Source organism: Camelus ferus, chromosome 12, assembly GCF_009834535.1.
Source record: "Camelus ferus isolate YT-003-E chromosome 12, BCGSAC_Cfer_1.0, whole genome shotgun sequence".
Taxonomy (NCBI): Eukaryota; Metazoa; Chordata; class Mammalia; order Artiodactyla; family Camelidae; genus Camelus; species Camelus ferus.
This window is the reverse complement of record NC_045707.1, coordinates 48,776,828-48,798,579: the sequence shown is the minus strand read 5'-3', so window position 1 is coordinate 48,798,579 and position 21,752 is coordinate 48,776,828. Positions and strand designations below refer to the sequence as shown.

Here is a 21,752-nt window from a genome sequence, read left to right as displayed (position 1 = left end):
GACAAAATTTTAAAATTTAGAAATATTTTTGAAAATAAGTTTAAAGTGTTATTGCAAAACAAGACCACAAAGTACATTTACTTCTTTTTGCTCACTTGTCTAGACACACAGAGAATTTAAAGATTGTGAAATAATGATTCATTGAATAATAAATAGCCAAGCAGAGAAATGATAGCAGGTGTAAACGAAGACAGATTGCAGGAACACACTATTGTTATTGAGAAAAAAGTAAATTAATGTCTGAAAGAACATTTATACTCTAAACCTATGACTATAGAAAATTCTAGAAAGCACAAGAATACACAAGCAGGTAGTCTATTAACCATCAGAGCGACAATGTCCTGTGTGATGTAGCCTCTGGAAAACTGCTTTTCATTTCTGAGATAATGTGAAACATGCAAAAAATATCTTAATGTTATTATAAAAATATTTTTTTATGTTGTGGACTCTCTGAAATTCTTGAGGTTCATGATCCGCACTTTGAGAACTGCCCCCCAAGATCTTTTCATTGTGGGCTACTTGTCACATAGGTCTCCACTGCCTCAGACAGGCTTTCTAACCACTCAAATTAGGGGGTCAGCGACCTTCTTTCACTTACTCTCTGTTACTTTAACATTGTCATTGTTCCCTGCCATTTACCACTCTCTGAAATTAATTCTAGGTTGTTTGTTTACGTTTTAGCAGTGTATTTTATAACTTTTTTATCCCCATGAGAATGAGGAAATTAGGCTTGACACAGGTCCTCCATCTATACTTGTTGAGTGAACAAAACATTTTTTTAGAATATCCCTTGGGGTTCCCAACTTATCTATTTTTCAGATGGATTTTCATTTATATTTTGTTATAGCAAAAAAAATACGATTGTATTTGAATGTGATCACAGTGATTTTATAATTGAGCTTAGGAGAAGCTGACATCTTTAAAATACTGTGTTTTGACATCCAAGGGTAGGTTTTCTTAGCATTTATCGAAGTGGTCTTTTGTGAGTGTGAATATCTGATTGAATCTAGAAAAATAAATTAAATAACTTTGAGAACTCTGAGTCATGACAGGATCATGGTGGAATATGATCCCACTCTAACTATTAGGGAATTCAAAAGAATTTATTTTTAATCTTTTCTTCAGGTCTAGTTTTCTCCAGATTATCTTGTCTTTATTACTGAACCAACCAAACATAGAAGATGCAATTCTATGATGTATGGTGGTAATATGGATTTCAATTTTGTTGTACAGGATCAGTAAGAATTAAATTTCCCTTTATTTTTTATGAAAGTAGGTAAAGCACAAGAAACATGCTCATGACACTATAGTTTTTTCTTTTAAGTTCAAACCTAGAAGTTTCTCTGACATGTCCTCTAAAGTTTACAAGACAGACACAAGCCACTGTATGTGAAGCATGTCTGCCAGATGCTATGGTTTGAATGTGTCTACCATTATATCTATCATGATTATACACATATGACCAGATTTAAGTGGAGAGAAATAACGAAGAAGTGTAATAGTCATTTCAAAGACAAAAGTAAGAAAGTACATCAAGATTATAACAACTAAACATAGGAAAGTGATAACATAAGGCGTTCTGCCTTCTACCCCCGCAGTAGTCTGTGTGTGTGTGTTTACTCAGAACATTCTAGCAGTTAAGAGTGCTCTGTAACATATCTGCTGTGTGATCGTGAGCAATTCAGTTTGCTAATCTTTAAAATGGGAAAGGTTATGGTGCCTAGCTCACAAAACTTTACTTGTGACCTTAAATGAATTACGTATGTGAAACTTTTAGAAAAGTTTCTTGCAGACAGTAAACACTCAATAAATATTAGTTACTATTACTGTTATCTATCCACTACTTTCAGTATGTAGGAAAGAGAGTGACTTGAGGGGTGTTTCAGTGTATAGGAGCAACAGATTCCCTGAGATGGGAGTCTTTGCTTCTGTCTCTCTGGTATCTTCTCTGCAACTAACTCTATGTATATAAACTCTTGAAACCTCATTTTCAGCTTTTGTAAAACAGAATGAATTGTCTCCATCACGGGGAATGGTAAGAGTATTAAATGAGTTAGTACATTACTGAGAACATATGCAAGCATATAGTGATTTATTTTTGTAAGTTAAACATATAAAACTAGGCTTACTATTCATAAAAGCTTAATATTCACACAAGTGTTTACATTAAACAATATGCAAAAACAAATAAAAATACAACAGCCAATAAGATGCAGTGAAAGAGAATACAAGCATTGGAAGGCAGAAAAAGACTCCTTCTTAGATAAACAAATATCCCAGCTGGGAAGGAAAAAGTGAAGAAATGGAGCAAAGAGTGTTCAGTGCAGAGGTTTCAGAATTTTTGAATGAGGGGCAGATGGTAAAAGCTTGGTGGGTAAGCGGCATGCAAATTGTCATTGGACGTGTAATGATGACCAGTCCATGTGGGGCATCACAGTCCATAATATGCATTTAGGATTTTTCATTCAAGGCTTTGGGATGGTAGTGATTGTAGGTAATAGAAGGTCAAGAGGAAGCAGAAAGGCCAAATGGCACACAAGGGCCTTAGTCTGGGCGAGTATTGAAGACGGTGGTTTGAACTTCAGAGGTGGTGGCAATGGAGAGGAATAGGACTTGGTACATATAATTTCAATATAATCAGTGAAAGCGTTAACTGCATAAAAATATTTCCTTCTGACTTATGTAGCTGGGACCTAATTAAGACTTTTAAGATTGTGAACACTGAAAGAAATCTCATGGAGTTACTCCTCAACTAGCAATTCAAATTAAAATCAATAGAAACCTATAAAAGAAGTGTAAGACAATTATAACAATTTTAATTTGCCCCTTGAAGGAAAACCAGATTATTCATTCATCAGTCCACATATAAATGTCTATAAAGACTTAGGCACCATACTGCACTAGAGAGTAGCCCCTGTCCTCAAGGAGAACAAAGTCTAGGTGGAGGAGATGCAGAGAAACGTGCGGTTATGATGCTGTGTGACAACTTCATCTACAGAAGGAAGAGCAAGCTAGAGCCAGCTCCAGAACCAGGCTTCATTGATTGAAGAGGATTTTTTTACGTTAAGAAGTTAAAATCAAGACGAGCTTGAGAGTGCAGGATGAGCTGGGGTCAGCCAACAGGAGCGTAGTTCACACGATTTCAGGCAGAGGGAAAGATTTCAAAAGGTACCAGGCATGGAGGAGTTGGTACGTTTAGAAATCAGTTGCCTGCCCACAACTGGATTCACGAATAGAAGGTCTATGTATGCTCTAAAAGTTAAATTCTATTTTTTTCTGTTAACTCTGTGATGGATCAGAACACCGTGTTTTCCAAGGAGCTAAATTAATCAATCGTTTAACTGTGCACAAATAACATAAAGGATTAAAAATATTTTGGTCTTAACCTATTTACAAATGAACACTTTCTTAGGAGTGCAGTAGGCATATAATAAAACTGTAAAGTTTTTGAAAATTTAAATAATCCTGAAGTGTTTTTTTGGTGCCGATGTGGCATGTTTTGAAAATGACATAATATTGACTCATTATAAAACAGGTTCCACTAAAAACAAATTGACTTCTAACAGCAAATGTGTATAAGCACTCATTATTTTAGTGTTGAAAGTTTTGGTCCTGAAGTTTAGTATCTACCCTTCATCCCAAATATCTTTCTTCTATTACATGTGCAAGGAAATTAAGATTAAGTACTTAATACACTCTCAGATGATACATATTTCCCAGGGTTATATGCGTTCCCCTAAATTTCAGAAAGGAATTTTAGAAAATAGCTCTGGAGTTTAAAAATAAAAGTTGTAGTTGACTTATTCATGAATCACAAAGGTTTTTAATGATAATTATTTAAAAAATTGAAAACTCTTGAGTTCTAAGCTTCCCTTCTGCACAATATATGTTTTTGGATACCCATCCAAATCTATTATATTTTAACCCACACCCAGTCCAGTTTCTCCCTTTGCGCACAACAATGGAATTACCACATCAACAAAAGTCCTTCTAAAAGAGTTTCCAAGAAGAAAACGGGGCAGATCCATTATAGTAATCTTGGCAATGATTTGTTGATTTAGATATTTCCCTATTAAAAAAAAAATTCTTGGTTTCTCTAGTTAGAATTGGCCATAACTCAAATTTTGAAATAAGTTAATGATTTCTAAAGTTGGTTGTTGGTTGAAATCATTCAAGGAAATTTAAAAAATGCAGATTCTCAAGAGATTTCCCTGAGAGATCTTGGCTGAATGTGTGTGACTGTGGAATTCACATTTTTAACAAGCACTGAAAATGATTACGATAATCAGATGAAAGTAAGTTATGTTCTATTCATTCCTCTAGTTGTGCTTCTCTATGTAGTAGAAGATCCTAAGTTTGGATTCTGTTCATTTCTCTGTTAACTTCTCTGTATAGTGGAAGATACCGTCGCCTTAACTTTGGAGGCTTTAGGCTAGTATCAGGCATGGAGAATCTCCTACTTTGTACTATTGAAATGATCTTTTCAGGACGTCATATTCCAAATGCCTGGTTTCTTATGGTGCGCTGCACTAATTAAAGAGCCCTTTCATAATTCTTGTGCTTTTTCAGTTGTCAAGTGGAGAGAATGTCTCTGACTCTTTTTTTTCCCCAAATGAAAAACATGTGAATCCAATGGCGAAAATTCAGGATTAGGTCATCAGAAAGACCCCACAGGGGAAGCAGAGATAAGTGAGTTCATCATAGCTTTCCTCATGTCTTAACTATTCAGTCCATAAATAATGCAAATTTGTGGAAAGAAGATGTTAAAAGACTCAAGGTCTTCAGGAATATTCTCATTGGTCCAGACATGGGCTCAGTCAAGTCTAGAAGCTCATTAGTCCCAGAGTGTTTGTTAATTTTATGTTGGTTGAAAACCAATGCACTACATTCAGATGGACAAAGAAAATTGGGATTAAAAAAAATTTTTTTTTTGTTTAATTTCCCTTCCACTGACTGTGGAGCATAGGAAATCGGAACTGAGTAATTGGCAATTTGTTAGCCTCTATGAATTTAAATGATCTCTTTCAATTTAGATTGTCCATTTAGCCTTCCAGAGTTTAACTCCCTCAATATTATCTTCCATAGGATGGAATCTAAGTGTGGAGTTTAATATACCTTCCTGGTTCCAGGGGCCAAGGTAGGGAAGGAGTGGCTACCAGGATCTGTATGATGATTCTTTTGTTCTGCTACCTTCATTGATTAACTCCTGCAACTGGAGTTTGTGGCTCCTGAATTTGTGGCCTCTTGTCCCTGGTGTCGACCATGTACCATCAATCCTCCATGATGATTCATCTCACACCATCTCCGGCGGGCTTTGAGCAATTTTATATTTGGCTATGACTCCCAAACAAAGCCCTGCTTGAGTGGTTGACTGTGCAGTAACTGCAGTAACAGAACCAAGGCCAGAGTGCCTGGCGTAGAATGAGGGGAGGGGAAGAAGGGACCCAGATGAGTTCCAGTATCAGTTTTCCTATTACTGCTGTAAATTTATTATCTTTCAGTTCTAAAGCTCAGAAACCCAAAATGAGTTTCACTAGGTTAAAAATCCAGGTGTCAGCAGAACTACATTCCTTTGCGGGGGGCAGGGGGTTGGGGGGAGCTCTAAAGAGAATTCATTTCCTTGACTCTTCCAACTTCTAGAGATGTCCACATTTTTTGTCTCTTAAGTCCACAATCTTCAAAGTCAACAGTGGTCAGTTGCGTCTTTCTCACATCACATCACTCTGACATTAATTTTTCTGACTGCTTTGAAGGACCCTGTGATTCCACGAGGCCCAGCCAGATAATTCAGGGTAATCATCTATTTTAAGGTCAACTGAGTAGCATCTTAATTCTGTCAGCTACCTTAACTCCTTATTGCATTGTCGTGTAACATATTCACAACTTCTGGGAATGAAAATGTGGACATCTTTGAGAAGCCACTATCTTGTCTACAACAGTATCTGAAAACATTTTATGGAACTCTAGGTTCATTTAGACAAACTCTTCAAAGATGTATGATTAGAAGAAACTCTACTTTTTAGGTCTACAATTTTCAATATGTTTGACAGCAATTTTTCAAAAATTAAGTATGGCCACCTCACAAATTATCTCCTAATTTATACTCTTAACATTAGAATATTTGACTTTCTATTTTTTAGCTTTTCTTATCCAGTTAGGAAGGTGAGTTGAGATATGATCTTTAGTAGCGTAATTCAGCTGTTATCCACCACCAAATTGTGTTTAATATTCCCTTGGAAGCCAGGGAAAATAAAATTATAATGAATTTATTCCAGGTCTGGTTAACATCCTTTCTGGGAATAGCCTTGGGAGTAACTTAAAAAGTACACCGAGACATCTGCTTGTGGGCATGTGGGTTGTTCTTCCCAGAAATGATGTTGTGCCCTAGACTGGTCAACCAGAAGAGGGAGGGCCTAAGTGCTAGCGAGTCCGCATTTATTTCTGTGATCACCATGACCATGACTCAGAGTGGAATTCTCAAGTGAATCATATCTCATTTTGCCACTATGGAAAAAAGGAAAAAGAAGAGTAACTAAAGAGAAAAACAGGTAGTTGTACTGGATATTGGATCACAGCCACTGAAAATACTTTCCCAAATTTCTAACGTCATTTTGTCCATGAACATTATCAGGATCCTTCTTAATACTGACTCCTTCCCTTCCCCCACTTTTCCTGCCTACTTTCCAATTATATTTCCCTTTACTGCTCCTGCGATCCCTCTGTGATAAATGCATCACCTGCTATTGTTTTATATATAATCTAAATATATACACATATTTAAATATTTTATAATTAAGTGATTTACATGTAATATAAATATATGTATAAAACATAAACGTATGTGTCTGTGTATATATGTACATATTTAGTCCATATGTTTTCCACACAGATGAAGACTAAACAGAATAAGAAAGTAAACAAAAGAAAGGGGTATACCATTACTTTTAGAGTCACTACTTCAATTTTATTAGCTTTTATATATGATTATTGCTTAAGTCCACTATGGCCTAAAGAATACTGTTATAGTATATATTAGGGGGACATTTCTTAGAAAAGAAAAAAAAGAGGCAAAGTAAATATTTCTCAAATATAACTCACGTATGGTTTAATTTGTGCCCTGTGCCTCCCTTCCTCAATTCCAAGTGTCACCTTCTTCCTAAACGAAATTCCAAGGTCTCCCTCTTCCACCAATATTCGAATCTTTCTGATCGAAGTGGTGAAATATGTCCAGGACATTATTATGTATTAGAAGATGGTGACTCTAAAACACCAGGTCTAATCAGGTCTCTCTAAACGTTATCTGTGCTAAGCTCCATAAGCATTTAATGCCTTTTTTCTTAAAAGAGTCTTTCATGGTAGTGATAGCCAGAGACATTCACCAGTTTACATTCTTGACAAAGGCAATGAAGATGACTAATGTTTTAGTGATTTACAATATAGAGAGACCTTTCATGTATCTTATTTAAACTGAGCCTTATTAAAATCTTGTGAAATACAAATGATTAAGTCTGTGTTAAAGATGAGGGAAATCAAGCCTCAGAAACAAGACTTCTGCCTCCAAATTCCATGACTTCTCAGCTCCACCATCATTGAAATAGGAGGTATTGTCTCTCTTGTCCTTTGTATCCGTTTGGATACTCATTCTCTCATCAACTCTCTCCATCAACCTCAACTCAACTCAGATTCTTCCACCACACTTGGTACACATGAGCCCTGGGACTTTGCTCTCAACAGGTCATCTGTCAGTCTCAGTTCCTCTTCTGTTTGTGTCATAACACCTATTACAGTTTGCCTTTTATTTTTCTGCTTATGCGTGCCTGCGTGTGTGCGTGCGTGTGTGTGTGTGTGTGTGTGTGTGTTTACTCCTCAAGAGAATGAGATCAGACTTGCTTTTTATGATGTTTTCTCTGTGACACCTCTGGCGTCGATCACAATGTTCCACACAGGGTAGAAATTCAAATATTTGTTAAGTGAATGAACAAATACATGAAAATTATGGTTTAACCTACCCATAACTAAAAATATTACATATACCAAAAGATTCTGAATTCAATTAGAAGTCTGTTGAATATGTTTTAAGAATTAAACCATAACGGAGGTAGTCCCGGGATTATGTGAGGTCTTCCAAAAGGCTGGGAGACATCCGAACTCCCCACACTTCCCAGGCTGTCATGAAAGCATTTCAGTTTGGTCCTTTTTGCCTCAAGAGACTCCTTAAACGTCTGCTTCTCAACCAATTTGTGTTTCAAAAATATCCATACTATGAATCTGACGAATAGTCTCTCATTACAATCTACAGCGTGCTATTAACGCTGAGGTCGCGTGTGAATGATACGTAATACAGGAGATGAGGGCAGATGGTTGGATTACTTCTTTCACTAATTTGCTGTCCCCCCGCCCTCCGCCCACAGGCAGTATTTTAACTTCTTTGACTTTACAATCTTTATCATTATAATGAAGTTAATAAAGTATAACTAGGTAAAAAACAACAACCTAAATAACTGTAAGCTGAGAAAATAAGTTACCATTTTAGACCTATGAAATAACACTAATTTCAGAAAAATTTTTTTCATTAGCAAAATGTAATGAAATGTTCAAACCGTTTGATCTAATAATCCCCATATTTAGATATCAAAATAGTAAGTGATTTATAATGAGGACAGTAAGTTTTTCTAAACACTATATAAATTTTTCAACATTATAGAATATATTATTAAATAGTAATAGAAAATTGGAAGAAATTCTCAATTAGAGGAGAAAAAGCACGTATAAGTGATTATACAGTAAACTCACATAATGAAATATAATACGTTACTAAAATTATACCCATATTATATAATAAAATGGAAATACTTCTATTCAAGTAAGTTAGTAAAAGTGCAGTATAAAAGTTCACGGTCTCTATTTGCAGTAATAAAACTATGCCTTTGCGTGAGCATACACACCTAACAATGAAGCATTAAAGTCAAATCATTGACAAATAATCACCTTGAACTGAAGTTTTCTTTTAGCTCTAGTGTCATAACTTTGCACAGCTTAATATCAAAATAATCATCTCACTAAGAAGCAATTCCTAATAATGAGTAATTCCTAAACGCAGATATGCAATTCATTATTTTATGGATTCTTTTTGTAAGTCTGACCTAATTCTTGATCTTATTTATGTATTCTTATCCTAGCCAGAAATAAAGTGAAGAGTTTGCCTATCAAACTTATATGGGCATTTTGGATAAAACCTTGAAAATTTTCATGTAATTTTTACACTTTGACAATTATCGTAGTTTTTAAAAATGAAATTATACTTTCTATTTCAAATTTGAGAAAATAAAATTTAAAAAAAAGTTATATATGCTACAAATTTCTTCACATTTTCAACTAATGTGGTAAATATTATGATACATCTTGTCAAGGGCACCTTCCCTTGATTTATGGTTTTATTTATTTTGAATAAAGGACTCTGGGTACTCAGAAAGCATTGCCTCACCTCAAAAAAAAAATACGGTTTTCAATAGATGTACAGTCTGATGACCAAAGAAGGCTTTTCAGACATTATGCCTTAGTGTAAACACAGGCAAACCTCAAACAAATCCTGGCTCAGTTTGCAGAAAGGAATCTTTTAGGTGACTGTGTTTAAACTTCATTAACTCTAATTTTCCATTTCATCAGTAATGATACTTTAGAATTCCTGAGGACTGTTCCCTAAGGTATCTGTCTAACTCACCAACGTTTACAAACCCAGTGCTGCAGATGTGATTTGCCCTCATTTTGATTGCTGAAAATAATCCGGTGTTTTACCACAACTGCAGTTTTCTGGTTTCAGAATCCAACCCAGAGAATTTTATTTGGTTTTCTAATTTGGTCCAGCTGTTGAAATGGAACCTTTCTTTCTTTGTCTTTTCGTTTCTTTCTTCCTTTCTCCTTTGTCTTTCCTTCCTTCTTTCTTCACTTCCTTCTCTCTTCACTTCCTTCTCATTCTTCGCCTTCTTCTTCTTCTTTTTTTTTTTTCCCCTCCTCCTTACTCTCTCACTCCCCACCAGTCAACTATTCCTTGGAAACTTATGATAAACTTATGGCTACAGAGTATTGATTAATTCACCCCAAATTTGGGAAGATTTTTGATAATCCATTGGTAAGTACCACTAGCATAACATCCAAAGCCTATCTTCAACATGTCTCCTTTATATCACTGTCACTGCCAGCCATTTTCACACCCTTGTCTCTCACCTGGACTGTGACATATTCTTGTGATTCTCCTGCTTCCACTGTCCCCCTCTCTCTATTTCATTTCTGCACAACCCCACTTCTACCCCAACACAATTGCTAAGGCTTTACATGAACACTTCCTTAACTCTCACTACTAACATGCCACACTGGTCCTACCTCAGGACATTGACACCTGCTCTTCCCTCTGTCTGGGACACTTTGGTCTGTGCTCAAATGCCATTTTCATGACCACCATTTATAAAACAATTATATATTCTCATAATTTTCCATCCCTTTACCTTATTTTATTTTTCATAGTACTTAAATTTCTGAGATTGTTTTGTTTACTTGTTTATTATCTCCCCTCCCCGCAAATGGATAAACTCCTTGAGAGCAGAGACCTTGTCTATCTTGTCCACTGCTTATGCCAAGAACATAGGCTAATTAGAAACAAATACTTGGGCATTCCATATATTTTGAGTGAATGAATGAGGATTAAATAAATGAATAAATGCCAGAACTAAGGAGATTATTAGGTTATTTTCTTACTTAAACTTACAACTAACTATTCAGGAGGTTTGTAATTATTCAAAACTTCAAACTAGCTGTTTTTATTTACCTTCTTTTCCTTAATTTGTAGTGTTCAGGGGCAAACAGTTAATAGAGATGTTTTATAACGTGGATTCTGCCAAAAGAATCTGAGGGAGTACCTTGGATTCTAGAAGGTAAAGGCAGGGAATAAGTTCAAGACAACACAATACTAGCACATTTAGTAAAGTCTTCATCACTCTTTGTAAATACCCACACATATCTGCAGCATGGAACAGGTGTGTGCCAGTAGCATTTGAAAATTCACCTTTTTCAACAAGTTCACTTCCATTTAAGGAGTCATTGATTTCTTGACAAGAAGGAAAAACTATTCATTTCAGTAACATAAAGGGAATAGAAATCATATTACGTTCTCTTTGACAACAAAAAGCTAAGAATATTGATAATGATTAGTTGAAAAATAGGCACACTAATTACTCCTTGAAAAGCAAAACTCATACTCCTTGTTTAAAATTAAATGGGTTCATTACCACTGCACTTCTTTCCCCTCTAGTGATTTTAAAAGACTTTCTCTACTCACATTTGCATCTATTCCTTCTTAATTCAATTAACAAATATTTATAGACTGCCGACTATAACCCAGGTCTCAGGGAAATAACGTAAAGGAGTATATAGACGTAGTCACAGATTTTTGTGTCAAAATACTGAGAAACTTGCTCTTTATTCTTCTGAAGTTTAGTGCTGTAGAGAAGCCCAAGGAAGCTATAATTGTTTTTCTTCTGTTGATAGACTCCTATTTGTTGTTGTTTGTCCCACAAACCTGTGAGGTGTGTGTGTCTGTGTGTGCATGGTATTATGTACATGTTTGATATCCAAATACTTTACCAGATTTCCTTAAGATTGTTTTCTTTCCATTAATACTTTATGAGTCCTCTTGTAAGCTACAGATTCTAATCACCAACTGAGAATATTTCTCCTGTTCTGCCTTTGATTATTCATTTTGCACTAGTTGAATGTTTCCTTTTAAAGAGCAGCAATTACCCATGAGATGATTTTCTCACTGTTTCTCTTTGTCATCGCACTGAGTGACTCATACCTTTGTGTTTCCTTTCTGCGGTGCTGCTCTACCTCTTTGCTGTTTTCTGAAACTGTCTTACTATTCTCATAATGTGGTTTCTTTTCTTTAAACTCTGCCTGTCCCCCAGTTCTTGCTTTCCTTCTGTCTCAGTATTTCCTGTTTCATACGTGCTACTTTTTCAATATTTATTTAGAGTAGAAGGTTAGACTTTTCAAAATTTCTGCTTTCTAGATAAATGGTTTTTAAACCAGTGACCACACCCCCCCAACTTCAGTTCTCTTTTTCATTGTATGGTGCAGATTTTTTCCATAAAGTTGTAGCTATTTTTACAATATTTTCTCATCCTTGAGTGATTTCTATTCAGGCTGGCATTTTACCTATCAACAAACACTTCAGATTTTTTTTGTCTTTTTGTTTCTTTCAGCTTTTAAAGAATTATCCTTTTATATATTAAGCAGGAAAGCTAAACGGTGTGCAGCATTCTGGTCTTTCAGAATGATTTTGAGAATGTGAATTTGCTGAATTAGGGAGGAAATTCCTGGTTCCATCACTGGTCCTCTTAGCTGTCTGATATAATGAGAAGAGGAAAAATTCAAAAGTAAATTAGAGACTCAGAAGTGTACCATTTCTGTGGCTCTGCCAAGAAACATGAAAACAAAAAGCCTGCATAAGATGTTATAAAAATGAATTGCTTCTCTATTTCTAAACTTACATTTTTGCCCATAATATACCATTTTTATCCAATTTTGCATGTAACTTATTGAAACTCCAATCTCAAAATTAGACCAAAAAGTATTAATTAAGGCATAAGTTTAGAGAATATAAAAGCTACTGCTCTTCCAGAAATTGACTCGAGATAAATAATAGTATTGGCTCTTTGACATAGGTCTTAGCAGTATTTTTTTGAGTCTGTCTCCTCAGGCAAGGGAAACAAGAGCAAAAATAAACAAATGTGACTTAATTAAACTTAAAAGCTTTTACACAGAAAAGGAAACCATCAACAAAATTAAAAGGCTGCCTACCAAATGGGAAAAAAATGTTTGGAAATGGTATTTCTGATAAGGGGTTAATATCCAAAACATAAACATCTAATACAATAAAAAAAAAAAAAAAAAAAAAAAACAGCCCAGTGGAAAAATGAGCAAACGATCTGAATAGGAATTTTTCCAAAGAGGATATACAGATGGCCAACAGGTGTATAAAAGATGCTCAGCATTAATCATCACACAAATACCAATCAAAACCACGGTGAGATATCACATCCCTTTTGAGTTAATTTTTATGTCGAGTATAAGGTAATGGTCAATATACATTGTTTTTCATGCATGTTGTTTTCATGCGTATGTTTTAAATATCCAGTTGTTCCAGGACCATTTGTGAAAGTGACTTTCTTTCCCATTTGAATCGCCTTGTCACTGTCACTAACAGTCCTTGGACTGCATGTGTGTGGGCTCATTTCCATGCTCAACTCTCTTCTGTTCAGTTGATCTTTCTATCCATCCCTTCACCACTGCCACACTGAGCTTTATTAAAAGTGTAAATTCTCAATTTTTTTCCTTGGAAAAAAAACTTTGTATCTATGCAGTTGTTTGCCTTTTCATGTAAACTTTAGAGTCAGCTTGTCAATTTTGAGATGAAAGCTTATTAGAACTATGATTTGACTTGTGATGACTCTACAGGTCAATTATCTTACGAGATGATGAACATCGCATATGTCTTCCATCGTTAAGGTCTTCTTTAATTTCTGTGAGGAATATTTTTTAGTTTGTATGTATATGCCTTACATGTTTCCTGTTAAATTTATTCATAAGTTTTCCAGCAGACATTTTATAATTCTAAGGTAAACAGAGTAACAAAATATTTCAGGTTTTTGCTGCTGGTAAACAAAAACACACCTGATTCCTGCATGTTAGTCTTGCATTCTATGATCTTACCAAAGATCACTTATTATTAATTTTAGTAGCTATCTTTTATTGATATCTTAGTATTTTTCTATGGACATGTTCACATCATCTTCAGATGAAGAGGGTTTTACATCTTCCTTCTAATCTTCATGGTTTTATTTTTTTTTTCTTGTCTACTTCATTACCTAAGACTTTCTGTATACTATTCAGTAGAAGTGGTAAGATTAGTTAGTCTTGATTTTTCCTGATCTTAGAGAAAAAAGAGCCCACCTCCTAATACCATCACTGTGGGGGATAAGCTTTCAACATATGAATTTTGGAATGTCACCTTCAGTCCATACAGGGAGGGAATGGATAAATAGGAGAATGAGGGAGTGAGCAGGTGAAGAGGTGGAGGCGATACCAGTACGAAGTGGAGCAGAAAAAGAGGTATTTTTCTTCCCCAACTCTGTTAGCAGTGCAACGCCCTGTCCCCAAACTAATGGATTAGGTGTATATTTAATTTCATTTCTCTATCAAAGCCTTTTTAAATTACTTAGTTCCTGTCTCCTTTTCCTATCAGAGTATAAATCAATTCCACTGTTGGTTATAAAACAGCAATGAGATTATAGGAGTGAATACAGTTGTCAACCAAAAGCTGTCATATCAATGCAAAGAAGCACTGTTATTGTTATTGTTATCATTGCTACTGAAAGAAAACCCAGAGAATGGATATAAACTGACAGACTTTAACTAAACATATTGCAGTAATCATTTCATGGTGTGTGTGTGTGTGTGTGTGTGTGTGTGTGTGTGTGTGTAATTTTTATAAACCCCAAATCATTATGTTGTACAGTCTTCCCTTGGTATCCGCAGGGGATTGGTTCCAGGACATCCCACAGATTCGAAAATCTGTGGATGCTCAAGTCGCATCACGTCTGTATGTGTGGTTCTGCACCTCTGGAGTCAATCAATTAGGAGTCCTGTGGTATTATATGTGTTTATTGAAAAACACATGTGTATAAATGGACCTGTACAGTTCAAACTGGCATTGTTCCAGGGTCTACTATACACCTCCAACTTACATAATGTTATACATCAATTATATCTCAATAAAACTAGGGAAAATACACATTTTCCTATGCAAAAAAATAAAGCAAAACAACTTTAAATCAATTTGCTATTTGCAGAGTCAGAAAGGACCAAGGTCAAGGAGTTCCAGCCATCTAAAAGAAGACTGTGTTTACATTGTTACCTGATATCCAACTTTGCCAGCTAGCGCCTAAGACATCCTTTTTCAGCAAGGAGTTTAAAATGGACCCTAGATATCTGAGAAAATGCAGGCTTTGTGAATGTGACAGCAACTTTTATACCTGGGCTAAGTTATACAGCCCACACATGCGAAGTTGAGTTTTCTGCACTCACTTTCCTTTTTAAGATTTACAAACTGTATGGTCACTCAGATAGATTTTTAGTATATTTGTCAATGAGAGTTGGCTGCAGCTAGGAAGAAAAACCGTAGGGAGAAATCCATCTATCAGTCCAGATGGTATGAGAAGGATCTGAACCAAATAACAGCACTCAGAAACATCTGGTCTCAGAAGGTTTGTTTATCATTCCCTAGACCTCAGAGTAAGCTTTGTGAGTTGTAGGTGGCCTGGTATTTCTCACAGTGCTCCAGATGTTTCTCCTAGAGTCAAGGACAGCCACAGGAAATTTGTTTAACATTATAATTTTTAATCATGAAAGGGGACACAATACTTTTGACTTTCATTTCCTCTCAGGACCTTCTTAGATATTATCTTTTCATTCATTTTTAAAGTTTATTAAAATAATATCTCACTTTCACATCCCATTGTTACTGACCACAGAAAATAAAATGTACTTTTTAAAATTTTCATTTTCTCCAGACCAAGCATAGTTCCTGTCATATTCTATATCCTCAGTGAAAATGTGGATTCAATAAATACAAGAATGAATGATCAAATTAATTAAAATTTTATTTTCTCTTTTAGCATGTTAAGATGACAAGAGTATACCCCTCCACACACATCCACACACATGCATAACTGGTTTTGGGAAGAGATGAGAGAAAGTAAATTATTTCAAGGAGAATGTTTTATTTTTCACTTATCAATGCCAGGTCAAGTGACCTCATGGAATCTTCATAAACTAGTGATCAGTGTAAGTTATAGCAGAATTGTCTATGCTAGGAGCCCATGAAATAATGACCTCGACTGTGGGATTTGTATGTTTCCATGCTTTTGTAGTTAAGTATGTTGGTCCAGTGCCCGAGGCCCCCTGAGATCTCTTGGAGTTTTAGGAATATGCCTTCTTTATGGTACAGGACTGTTTGTTCATAACTGTCAAACCACCAGCAAGTTATCAACCCACATTCAAGGCAGGCACCACACTGTATTTTCGTTAATGTGAGCTCTTGAGGGAAACAGCAACTAGACTGTGTTTTTATACAATTTTAAACTCGTAAGAGAAAACACAGGGATTTTTTTTTTCAAAAACAATAAAATTCTTTCTCCTCAAGAGGATTTTTTCTTTCGTGGTGTTCTTCAGGCAAGGACTGTTTTGGAAATGCTGACAGGATCTTAGCAAAGGCATCCAGAGGGAAACATATAATATGTTTATTTATCTTAGAAACCACAAGAACATTGCACAAAGCCAGAATTGGCCCTGTAAAATGTGCTGCTAACATGTACAGTATGACTGCTTAGTTTGGATAAAGTCAAATCATTTCTGTCCTGATAAAGAAGGACAGTCTATACTCTGACATTGCCCAGATTTATGTCCACAATCCATCCCTCTCCTCTAAGTTCCAGACTTAGTGCCAAAGCCTCCTTGATACCTCCAAGTAGAAACTGAACAGGCACCTCAAAATGAACAGATCCAAAATCAGACTCCTCCTCACAATCTTTCCCATCTCGGTCAATGGTGACTTCATCTTTCCAGGGGTTCAGGCCAAAATTCTTGGAATCATCTCTGTCCCTATTCTTTCTCTCTCACAGACCATTTGGACTCTCAGGCCTTGCTTGGCTTCCTATCCTCTGTATCTTCCAAACACTCCTTCGCATCACCTTCCCTGCTACTGTCCACGTCAAACCCATCATCATCTCTTGCTTGATTATTGCAGTGGTGTCCTAAATATCCCTCCTGGGTCCATCCCTGTCCATCTACAGGCCAGGCAACCTGACGTACCCTTTCATGGATAGTTGAATCAAGTCATTCCTCTGCTGAAAACCCTTCAATAGTGTCCCATCTGGCTCAGGGCAAAAGCAAAGGCAAAGACAAGTTTAAAGTCTTTTAAATTGCCTAAAAAGCCCTTCAGGACATAGGTTCCCATGACCTCCCTGACCTTGTGCCATATCTTGCCTTTCCTTAGTCACTTTACCTGTTCATATTTGACCACTCTGCTGCTACTAGAAATTGCCATGCATCTTCCTAACTTTGGGCTCCTTTTTTTGGCTCGCTTTCTTCCATCCTTCATTATCTCTGCTCAAGTATCACTTTATGTAAAGATCTTTCTCTGACCATCCTCATTGGTCAGTCCCATTCTCCCATGTTCCTCATACCCTGTTCCTCCTTTACTTTCCCCCGTTTTACTTGCCATGCCCTGGAAGGTCTCCTCGCATTGTGATGCCTGCTTGTGTGAGGATGAGACATTGTTTACGGCTCTATCTCAGCCACTGAACAACGTCAGACAGACAGCAGGTCTTTAATAAATACGTGTTGAATGAATGGAGCGATATGGGCTAATACACACATCACGCCTGGATAGAAGGGTTAGATTATTTTGATATTTGAGGATATTTTTAAATTGATTTGTGTTCCTAAGCTTGTCTGTGAAGGCCTGTGAAGGCCTAGAAGCATTAACTTAGCCCTCATTGTCCCTACTGGAACAAGGAGCCTGGAGAGAAAATCTCTTACTCCTTGAGGGCTGGTCTGTGGTCGGGAGTCCTGTCCTCGGGGGCGTCTGGTCCAGGCCTTCTCCGGTTACCTTGCACCGGAGAGACAGGACGACTTTCTCTTACTTCAAAATTATTTAGCTGCATTTGAAGATTATTTTACATTCCTGGGTATTTATGTTTGGTTTTAATAAGTTTAATGGGTTTTTTTTCCTCTCGATTTTTCTTCATTTTCTACTGTTCTACTCTGTAGTGTGAAGTTGACAGTCTGTCGCAGACCTGTGACTTGAAGTAAACGTGACAGATGGTGCACTAGACCACATAAACAGAGCCCCTAAAAGAAATTCTTTAGCCATTCATGGGGGGATTAAAAAATAAGCATCAAAGTCAGAAAAGGAATATCAGCTTGGCAGCCCTGTGATGCTGTTCTGCAGGAGAGGAGAGTCTGAAAGGCAATGAAGACTGTTAAGAGTTAACAGTGCGCGTTAAGGAGCAGACTTGGAAAGGACTCAGCCTCTCTGGAGCTTTGGATGAATGAGAAACTGTTGTATATACATTTTGAGTTTACTTAAGGGATTAGGCGTTTCTTTGTTTGCCTGGAAGATAAGGCAATGAGATTCTACATCTGCAGCTGCAATAAACTGTGGAATGAGGAGTTCCCTGGCACTTGCCTTATGGAGAAGGAGGAAGAGAAAAAGAAAAGGAAGGTAATGGTGATGACTTAGTAAAATGAGTGAAACAGGAAAAAAGCAGACTTCCAGGTTATGCCTGATTTATATAATGAGAATGACATAGTAACTGTCATTGCCAGATCAAGGTCATTGAAGAGGAGTGCATTAAAAGAACATGAATACTTGTTCTGGAGAATCTGAGTCACTGGAACATGGTAAGATGACAGCACTTAAGACAAAAAGGTGTAAGCCTAGGCCAGCATGAATGTCTGCAAAGGGCAGATTCACACTTTCCAGTCTCTTCTGTAAACCCCACACACTCAAACAAAAATGTTAATAAAAATAAAAACAGAAAATAAGCATTTTTATAAAGATTAAAAGAGTGAGTGTTAATGGTTGAACTGTGTCCCCTCAAAAGATAGGTTCAGGATCTAACCCCTAGTACCTGTAAGTGTGATTTTGTTGGAAATAGGGTCTTTGCAGATGTAATCGAGTTAAGATGAGGTCATGCTGATTTCGGGGTGGGGCTTAATCCAACATCACTGGTGTCCTTATAAGAAGAGAACAGACACAGATACACAAGAGAGGGAAGCCATGTGGAGACAGAGGCAGAGATTAGAATTATTTTGCCTCAAACCAAGAACACTTGGAGCCACCTGGAAGCTTGAAGGAGCATGGAGGGGTCTCCCTAGAGCCTTTAGAGGGAGCATGGCCCTGCCAATACCTTGATTTTGAACTTCTAGCCTCCAGAACAGTGAGGGACTAAACTTCTGTTATTTTCGACCACCCCTGTTTGTCTAACTTTGTCACAGCATCCCTAGGACACTCACACAGAGAGGGTTTTCACAGGGGCCAAGCAGTGGAGACGAGATACAGACACGGTCCAGTAGGAAATAAGAAGACATTATTGCTCTGTTCTTCAAAGTACAGACCAAGGGGCAGTAGCACTTCTGGGAGCTTGTTTGAAATGCACAATCTGGGACCACACCCCAGCCCAGAGACATAATTTCCCTGGAGATGCCTGCAGCCTGAACTATGCAGCCTGGGGAATGACAGCAGGAGCAACCCATATACTTCATTAAGCCCGTTTCATGTGCTAGGCTCTGAGCTAAGGGTTTTACTCCATGTTAACCCATTTAAGTCACAGACCAATCTATAAGATTCGTATCATTGTTACATTCATTTTATAGACACGGAAACGAGTCACAGAAAGGTTAAATAACTTTCATAAGTCACGCAAATAGCAAATGTTGGAGTCAAGGAAATGAGCCACATTTATCTTTATTTCAAAGGAAAGATGTAGAAGAAAGAAGTTATCTGATACTTCAGAGTGGGATGCAGAGGGGTCAATCCCCTCCCTCCTGTGGATCCCGAACAAAATTAGAAACAGCTTTCTTGCTGGAAAAGATGTGTTGGAGGGTCTGCCTTACAGATGAAAGTCTAAAAAGGCCTTCCCTGTCCTTCTATCTCCATCCATCCCTCAGCCAGGAGTAGGTTAAGCTGCAGGGCTACTGGAAGTGTTCTCCCTACAAGAGGAAGGCTACAGCATGGAGGAGGCAGGACTAGAGAGAGTACAGCGTTCAAGGTCCAGTTCTGAAAAAAAAAAAAAAAAAGTCTAGAGATGACATGGACAATAGAAACTAGCTTTTCACTGTAGCTAGGAGAGTAGGATCATTTGAGAGGTGTAAGAAAAAAGAAGACATTTCCTCCCTGTTATTGGACATCCTGGGAAATTGATATTTTGTGGGCCAGCAGGATTGTGGAACGTATAGAAGGCAGAGTAAGTCCTCCTTTATGCCAGCCTATCAGAGAAGATGTACTTACTCTATGCCTTGAACAGCTCCTTCCCCCAAATCTCCCTGTTAAACTCTTACACATTCATCAAAACCCACTTACCTCCTCAGTGAAGTGCTCCTCACTGCTTGTTCTCCTTCCCTTGGCAGAACTGATCACTCTTCCTCTGAGCCACTGCTGTATGTTGCATATATTCTTATGATAAAATTTCTTTATATATATTTCTATTGTTTGGCTAAATGTTTGTGTCCTTCGTTAAACTATGATCACCTTAAAGTCCAAAAATGGCATCTTACTCATTTTTGTATCGCCAGTGTCTAGCACAGGCCTAGTAAATATTTTTCCATGAACAGAAATCCACTCTGTACCCTGAAAGTGATATTTAAAGTCACTGGGAGTATTAGCCAATGTGATATTAACTAGTGACATATGGTTATTAATTTTAAATTCATTAAAATTAAATAAAATTTTAAGATTAAGTTCTTCAATTCCATATCCTTATTTGGCAAGTGGATACCATACTGAATGGTACTGATATAGAACATTTTCAAAGTTGAACAGTGTTGTAGAATATTTTCAGTTTTTTATGGACAAATTTATACTTTTTGAAATGTAAAAACACTAATTTGGACTGTGGGATTGCCCATTATTTTACAGCCCCACACAATATTGCAAAGAAGATGGAAGATGCTATGGATATTCAGTGATTCCTCATTGTTGGGCACAAATACATTCTTTTCTAAAGTAGCAGAGGGCAAGATGTTGAAGTGATGGAAAGTTTGCCTTTCTTACTTTTAAGCTTCAAATTACTTGCCAGTCTCTGGGGCTGCATTTGCTCATCTGCACATTAAATAACCATGCATAGGCCCACAGGGTGATTATTAAATGAGATAATGCGTGTACATTTAAGACATAGTACTCAATAAACCATAGTTATTATCTTTTTGACACCTGTACCTTGAGACTGTAACCTATTAACAATGCAGAGGAACTGCTGAGAACCATGCATAGATTCCCTTCGTAGTTTTTTTAAGACTACCACTTTTGGTCTTGACATGGCATGACTTGTATAAACTATTGTAAAAGGAAAGGCTGATCCTAACTGAATCAGGGTTATAATTCTGACTCTGCATTTCCTATCTCTCATTTTCATTCTGTGAAATGGAAATAGTACATTCTTGTGGGATTTTTGTGACAAGTAGACATGGCTCACAAAGAGCCTAGCACAGAAGCTGGCGATTTGTTGTGTGCACTGAATACATTCTAATAATTCTGAAATAATTCTAGAAATAAGTGTCTGTTATTGTTGTTGTTGTTCTCAACTTTCTACCAGGAGTTATCTCATGTCTGCAGTATGTTCGTTGTTAGTTTACTGAATGAATGAACGAATGAATGGACTACGTTAAGTCAGTAAGTAGCCTCTCCCAGTTATTGACTGATAACAGACTATGAATAAATATCACTAACATGATCACTTCATGAAAGTCCACCACGTAATTCAACGCTCGTACAGAGCTTTGTGTATTTCAGGCAGTAACTGGTATAAGGGAGACTGTGGCTTTCATGGCAACAGCTTAGAGCTCTGTGCGCCAGTTCTCATGAGTTTTAGGGTTATCCAAATATTATTTTGGTTTTCAGCCAAATTTATGTGCAGTAC

General features: G+C 36.9%; 2 long non-coding RNA genes across 3 annotated transcripts in view; one reads left to right on the top strand and one right to left on the bottom strand.

Annotated features, from left to right (window-relative positions):
• Positions 1–21,752, top strand: part of LOC106729114 — a 507,053-nt gene that overhangs the window by 363,675 nt on the left and 121,626 nt on the right. The window lies entirely within an intron of this gene.
• On the bottom strand, positions 157–21,148 carry LOC116667734. The gene is made up of 3 exons (XR_004324756.1): positions 21,138–21,148; positions 3,695–3,697; positions 157–240 (listed from the first exon to the last, which is right to left on the bottom strand). It is a non-coding gene; the product is annotated as an uncharacterized LOC116667734 (long non-coding RNA).